This window comes from Myxine glutinosa, chromosome 8, assembly GCF_964187855.1.
Source record: "Myxine glutinosa chromosome 8, kmMyxGlut1.1, whole genome shotgun sequence".
NCBI lineage: Eukaryota > Metazoa > Chordata > Myxini > Myxiniformes > Myxinidae > Myxine > Myxine glutinosa.
The window spans coordinates 32,100,808-32,108,855 of NC_136268.1; the positions used below are offsets into that span (position 1 = coordinate 32,100,808).

The window sequence follows — 8,048 nt, forward strand, 5'->3', positions numbered from 1 at the left end:
TTCAGCTGTTCTCAAGTTATAGACATACTGTATTGCAGACTTTGGCCTTTGACCTCTTAACTTCAAAATCTAATCAGTTCATCATTACATCATTCTACATAATTGTACCAAATTTGGTCAGAATCCCATCACTGGTTCACAAGTTATCGCGATAACAGGATTTTTTTTTTACCTAACATGACCTCTGACCTCATTATACATATCATTTTATGTTATACATATCATATTCTGTCCACAAAATTTCGTCCAAATCCATCCATAACTTTTTGAGATATCGTGCTATGTATCGGTTTTAGACATATCACTCAATGGTGAAGAATCACTTAAAAATTAAATAATTCTCATATCCGAATACATATTCAGACAGATGGATGTACAGATGGACAGATCAGACAGATGGACAGATTCAGACAGACAGACAGATTCAGACAGACAGACAGACAGATGGATGGTGGATGTGCGGAGTATTGTTGAGAGAGAGGAAGACAAATGATGAATTGCGAAAGATGATGGGAATAGAGCCTGTGATTGATGCTGTGAAGAGGAACAGGTTGAGATGGTTTGGTCATGTGTTGAGGAAGGACGAAAGTGACCGGTTGAGAAGAGTGATGGAAATGAATGTAGAAGGAAGTAGAGGACGGGGAAGACCGAGAAAGACTTGGCTAAAGATGGTGGAAGAAGAAATGCGGGCAAGGGGGTTAACAAGGAGAGATGCAGAAAATAGGGGAAAATGGAGAAGATTGTCATGAGGACCGCAAGGCGAACCCCCGCTCTAGCAGGGAAAATGGCCTTAGAATGCCTGTTGTCATTGTATCCGAATACATATTCAGATTTTCACTAAAATCGAATCGAATCGTCCTCGTCACACAAACAACCTGTCCACCAAGTTTCGTCCAAATCCGTCCATAACTTTTTGAGATATCCTGCTACATATCGGTTTTGGCCCTATCTCCCAAAGGCGAAGAATCACTTAAACAATTATACTCGTCGGATCCGAATGCGGATCTTCACCCAAGTCTAATCATTTGTCCATGTCACATTGTCACATACGCTACCTCTCTGCCGAATTTCGTCCGAATCCGTCCACAACTTTTTAGGATACCTTGTTCACAGACAAACAGACAGACAGACAGGGGTGAAAACATAACCGCCATCAGCCTTCGGTGGCGGAGGTAATAAATTGTACATTTGGTTGATACAAGAACCGAAGGAGCATTTCCTTTCCGAACACTGTCTAGAAATTGCACTATTGTACTTGGCTTCGACCAATTAGTATTTGGCCTGTGTCGCCTCATTGGAGCACCATCACCCTTTGTGTGTTTTAGTAAGTATATATCATTAAAGTGTCATAATGATAGTTTGCATCCTCATCATTAAAACTATTAATTACCGGCGTTGGGAATTAATTCTTTCCATCTTTCCCTTTCGTCATCGTTGTGGTAGAAAATCGGAAGCCATTATTTTAGAGTTTAGACCATTTCACATCAGCAGGTACCATCACTTCAAGATCACTCTTCAAATCTCGGAATACGTGCCTGTTCATTACCGAGAATACCATTCCAGTCTGGGTTCTTCCTATCCATAAACAATACGCAACACATCAAGAGCACGAGAAAATTGCACTTTATTAGCTCACTCGCAAATTATTTCAAAGTCTACCTGCAACTCAAAGTTTGAATTTGAGTCAAAGGAAAATAAGATTTTGCAATCATCTGGCGTTGGCTCAGCGGTTAGGGCGCAGGCTTGGGATCCTAGGATCCTGGGTTCGAATCCCGGTCGATCGCTGAATTAACGCCAGGGGGGTTGACTCAGCCCGTCATCCTTCCGAGGTCGGCAAATCGAGTACCAGCTTGCTGGGATGAATGATCACGGCGTGTGCCCCGGCTTAGAATAGGTACACCGTATCCCTGCGCATCGTAAGAGCGTGACCAAGGGTTGGCGTCAGGAAGGGCATCCGGCCAAAAAAAAAACATTGCCTCAAACAGGGAACCATGATTGTCATGGGGCCCGCAAGGCTAACCCCCGCTCTAGCGGGGAAAAATGGCCTTAAAACGATCATTCATTCATTCATTCATTCAATCATCTGCAACCAATTATACAGCACTGTTTGTAACACTGTTTGGAATATTATTAACTTGAAGAAGAACAAGGAGAGGGCCTTAAAGAGGGGACCTGGGTTACTGCGTTTCCAAGTCTCCTCTTTTTCCTGTTCGTTCATTCCCTTATTACATCCGACCGTGGCCCAACTGCCCCCACTGCCAGCCGTTGCCTCGTTACCATCTGTCACCTTGCCATTGAATGAGCCCACATGTTATAACAAATAAATATATAAATAAATATAGAGTCCTTTGCAGGACACCTGAAGTGACTTTGTTCTTAAGAATACTCATTATAAATACAAAGCCTACACATAACTAGTCAGATACGATTAGAGCAAATGTATCATTTTAGGCCGAGAAACATATATTTCCGGGTTCTGGTCAGCGCGCGCATCGATTTTGACCCTGCGCGTCAACAATTTATTTTTTCAAATTTGGTATCGACGTTCGCGCACGGTTCTCCCCTACAGAACTGCGTTTAGATTGTCCAAATCCAACCAGCCGTTCCAAAGATACGAGTAGTTTTGTGTGCCGTGACGTCATGAATCCAATGGGGAAGTTGCATGTGACGTCATCGTCTTAGTCATGTGACCGCTTGGGTGGCAAAACATTGCTTCTGCCACCACACGTAATGGCGGCAATTTGAAACTCGTCTCACATATAAATTGCCCCCTACACGATGGTAAAGAGTTGTTGTGCTGTCGGATGTACAGCCCGATTTCATAAGGGATCGGGCTTGTCATTCTACCGTTTTCCGGACGACACAACGCTAAAACGGATTCATGGCTGCCTTGACTGCAGCTCTCAGGTGAGAATATGGCTCAGGAGGTTGTTACCTTCGCTCGCGAAGTGAAAAGCAGGATTAGGCATTTGGTTACGTACATGTGGAGTGTGTGTGGCGTACGTGTGGCGTACTTGTGGAGTGTGTGTGACGTACGTGTGGCGTACTTGTGGAGTGTGTGTGGCGTACTTGTGGAGTGTGTGTGGCGTACGTGTGGCGTACTTGTGGAGTGTGTGTGGCGTACTTGTGGAGTGTGTGTGGCGTACATGTGGAGTGTGTGTGGCGTACGTGTGGCGTGTGTGTGGCATACGTGTGGCGTACTTGTGGAGTGTGTGTGGCGTACTTGTGGAGTGTGTGTGACGTACGTGTGGCGTACTTGTGGAGTGTGTGTGGCGTACTTGTGGAGTGTGTGTGGCGTACGTGTGGCGTACTTGTGGAGTGTGTGTGGCGTACTTGTGGAGTGTGTGTGGCGTACATGTGGAGTGTGTGTGGCGTACGTGTGGCGTGTGTGTGGCATACGTGTGGCGTACTTGTGGAGTGTGTGTGGCGTACGTGTGGCGTACTTGTGGAGTGTGTGTGGCGTACTTCTAGCGTACGTGTGGAGTGTGTGTGGACTGTGGAGTGTGTGTGGCGTACTTGTGGGTCCACACGGGTCCACAGGCAGATGACACAGCCTCAGTTTCTCGCAATACCGCGAAAACGCCTCAACGGGCAAGCTACGGGCATACACTGACAGGTCCGTCTGATCAAACGACAGCTTTCCCGCCATGTTGTTTATGCCACCCAATATGGCGGCCGGAACCGGTTGCCATGGACGACGCTCACGCGATGCAAGGCCTCTATCGGCTGGATATTGTCATTTATTGAAACGAAGACGTTCTTTGTCGGGTACGTGTGAAGCAACCAGAAGGCCTAGAGAGCTGCGGGTGGTCTCGTTAGTTAGGCCTGGATCCTATCTCGTTTGTCATGAAGTTGTAAGTGTCTGTGATAATCTGGTGGACTGGGAGAAGAGATCGTGGGAGACCATCGGCCTGTTAGACCACTTGCGCATGCGCAGTGTTGACGCGATCGACGCATTGGAATGTTTAACGGTACAGCGAGGCGATCTCGAGAACGAAATGGCAGTCTATAATATGCTTGAAGAACTTAATGATTTTCAGAATAAATACATTTTAAAATAACTTAAGCTTGTGTTCATTACTTACAAAAAAAAAGGCCTACAAGTCCCATTGGCTGTCTTTAATTTCTCTCTGGACGGCGCCACGGCAGATGAGGAGGACCGCAAGGCATGAGGACACAAAAAAACCTCTATATGTGCAATCCATGCCTTTCAAAAAAAACCAAGAAAAAAAAAAAACCGCATCGCCGCATCAATTCTGGAACTTTGGTGTGACCAGAGACCAGCAATATATATTTTTTGGCCTATACCTTGAACACCCGATAGATTAAACGTTTTGAACAATTTGGGATGACAAATACCTCAGCAAAATCAATGTGTACATACCACAGCGATTATATTACCCATGTCCATGACCCAAGTTCATTACCTCCGCTACCGAAGATAGACGGAGGTCATGTTTTCACCCCTTTGTCTGTCTGTTGTGAGCAGGATATTTCATGTATATATGGACAGATGCGGATGAAACTTGTTGGCCATGGGGGTGTGTAAAGGACGAATTGCTTCGATTTTGGTGAAGATCCGGATACAATTTAAAAAAAAAGTAATTATTCACCATTGACAGACGGGGACAAAATCAATATATCGCATGATATTTCAAATGTGCAAGTATTTGGACAAAACTAGGTGGACGAGTTGGTTTGGTGATGAGAACAAGCCGATTAGAATTTAGTTCAGGTCTGGATCCAGATCCGGCCTATCAGTGCGATGCAAAATGTAAACTGTTCATCCTGGCAGAAGTATGTCCTCGGTCAGGTGTGCCGTTCTAAGATACATTCTGAAAAAGAGAAAGCAGAAACAGCAGTGAACTCGTGTGTAGAAGTTGGCTGTTCCTTACTAGAGCTATCCCTGATGTGGCAGAGCAGGGAGGTAAACTCATAATTAATGGAGCGAGAGATCTTTGCAGGTACAGGAAGTGAAAAGGGTCCATATCAAAATATTCCTCATTAACTTCAGTTAGTTTTCAAAAAAGAAAATGATTTAAACATTTTCCTTGGTTTCAAGATCACCCAAAAGATGAGGAAATTTATCAACAATTGTTCTACGACTCATGTCTAAGCTTTGCCTGTTCTCTTCATCAAACTGCACAACAGATGTGAGGAGTTCGAAAAGTTTGGAAACTTTGTCTTTATCAATACCTTTTGGTTATTTCTTAAGTGTGCTTCCATGACTTATCACAGCTGTTTCATGCTTTGCCATGAACTGTCGGTCCATGGTGGATGATGAGGTGCCAGAACCCCGACTCCGGCGGTGGGTGCGGGGTTGGGAGGGGATTGGACATAGCTAGTCAGGGCAGGAAGTTGGAATTTGGCCAAGATGCCGGTGATCTCATATTCTCTTCCTCGAAACACACCGTGGAATCTTAAACGTCCACCAATGATCCCTGTTGGCAAATGGGTCCCCAGCTTAACTTCAATCCGGCGGACGATGCACTCGACGATGCAACACCGTCTGCGAGTCTCCAGTATGACAGTCTTGTCGTCGGGTCGAGAATCTAACCCAGCCTAGACAATTCAGAGGCAAGTGTGTGACCTCTGCACTAATGATGGGGGAAGTGAGAATCCAGATTTAAACCCACGATCATAAGATTACAGCGCAGCTGTTTGGCCTGCTGAGCCGCAGAGGGAAACATTCCCAACGACGTTTATGCTCCCACTGGTGAGTGGTGGATACATGTTAATTAATGTCGATGGTTGTAAAACCAAAGGCCTTGTGTTTGCATTGAAAGGCTGCTCGAAACATTTCCTTCATGGAAATGCAAACAGTGTATAATGCAGGGCTATCATCCACAAGGTCAAGGATGACTCCCGATTTCCCTGAACTTTCCAAGATTTCTCAACCAAACATTCCGACAACAGCATTTTACAGCTGTTAATAGAATGTTCAATTCTCAAACATTTTTCACTTCATCGTATCCTCAGTACTTCCCCTTTTCTGTTCCATTAATACTTTCCGTTCCTCATAATCATATTGTTGGTGCTGCAAATCGTTTATCTTTGTGAGCTTTCACATTTCTGCTATTTTAATTTCTGTCACTGCTTCTTTCTATACTTGCCAATAAGAGCTTTTGTGGTATTTGCACCATTACATGCATATCCTCCAGCTTTTCAAAAAACAAGCGTTACGCCAAGGTCCCCCGTCGGTGAAGTGATGCGAGTTGACAAAGTGGAAGACGCAAGGCGGCCATCCTGGGTTTTGACGTGGCGACCCAATTTTCAATAGCGTTCTTCCTCATGCGAAGATACACCCACACACCAGATCAGATGTTAGTAGTTCGTTTATTTTTCAAGATATTTTGCTCACAAGGTTCAGACATATATATGGTGGCGGCCATCTTGGATTTTGCGTGGCAACCCAATTTTCAATAGCGATCTTCCTCATGCCTAGATACACCCACACACCAAATTACAAGTTGGTACATTCGCTTATTTTTCAAGATATTCCACTCACAAGGTTCAGACATACATGGCGGTGGCCATCTTGGATTTTGACGTGGTGACCCAATTTTCAATAGCGTTTTTCCTTATGCCTAGATACACCGACACACCAGATTACAAGTTGGTACTTCGCTTATTTTTCAAGATATTCCGCTCACAAGGTTCAGACATACATGGCGGTGGCCATCTTGGATTTTGACGTGGCGACCCAATTTTCAATAGCGTTTTTCCTTATGCCTAGATACACCGACACACCAGATTAGAAGTTGGTACTTCGCTTATTTTTCAAGATATTCCGCTCACAAGGTTCAGACATACATGGCGTCAGACATACATGGCGGCGGCCATCTTGGATTTTGAAGTGGGTTGCACCCACACCAAATTCGAATGCGGTCCTTCACTTACGCACGCACGCACGGGAAAACCATAGTCCCCCTTTCGCTCCACGGTGCGACGGGGGACAAAAAACATTCTACGCAATGACCTCAGATTCATTCCAGAGACGATACATAAATGACATGCAGGATAAACACACTACGAGGCATATGTGTACATTATTAAAGTGTGTAAGGTGTGTGTGTGTGTGTGTGTGTGTGTATGTATATATATATGTGTGTGTGTGTGTGTGTGTGTGTGTGTGTGTGTGTGTGTGTGTGTGTGTGTGTGTGTGTGTGTGTCTCCCAGTGTCACTCTTTATTCTAAACTAGCAGAAGTACCCGGCATTGCCGGGCGGGGGAGGGGAGGGGGAGGGGGAAGGGGAAGAGGGGGGAGGGGAGGGGGGAGGGGAGGGGGAGGGGGGAGGGGGAGGATGGAGGGGGGAGGGGAGGACGGAGGAGGGAGAGGTTGTGGGGAGGGGGAGGGAGAGGGAGGAGGGAGAGGGGGAGGGGAAGGGGAGGGAGGAGGAGGGGAGAGGAGGGGGGAAGTGGGGGAAGGGGAGGGGAGGGGGGGAAGAGGGGGGAGAGGAGGGGGAGGGGAGGAAGGGGGAGGGAAGGGGAGGGGGAGGAAGGGGAGGGAAGGGGAGGGGGAGGGAAGGGGAGGGAAGGGGAGGGGGAGGAAGGGGGAGGGAAGGGGAGGGGGAGGGGGAGGGAGGGGAGGGGGAGGAGAGGTAGGGGAGGGGAGGTGGGTGGAGCGGGAGGGGGAGGAGAGGGAGGGGGAGGGGAGGGAGGGGGAGGGGAGGGGGAGGAGGGGAGGAGGGGAGGGGAGGGTAAGTGGGGAAGGGGGAGGGGAAGGGGGAGGGGGAAAGGGGAGGGGGTAGGGTGGAGGGGGAAGGGAGGGGGTAGGGTGGAGGGGGAAGGGGAAGGGGGGGAAGGGGAGGATAGAGGGGGGAGGGAGAGGGGGGGAGAGGGGGGAGGGGAAGGGGGGAAGGGGAGGATGGAGGGGGAGGGAGAGGGGGGAGGGGAAGGGGGGGAGGGAGAGGGGGGAGGGGAAGGGGGGGAAGGGGAGGATGGAGGGGGAATGGGAGGACGGAGGGGGGAGGGAGGTAACATTACATTACACACACACAAACTGTGTTTTATGTTCAATGGTCTGGCGGCGGGGATGGAACATCACGT

At 47.6% G+C, this 8,048-nt stretch overlaps 1 protein-coding gene across 1 annotated transcript in view; it reads left to right on the plus strand.

Annotated features, from left to right (window-relative positions):
* Nucleotides 1-8,048, plus strand: part of PPTC7 (protein phosphatase targeting COQ7) — a 128,689-nt gene that overhangs the window by 85,759 nt on the left and 34,882 nt on the right. The gene's annotated exons all lie outside the window — the stretch shown is intronic.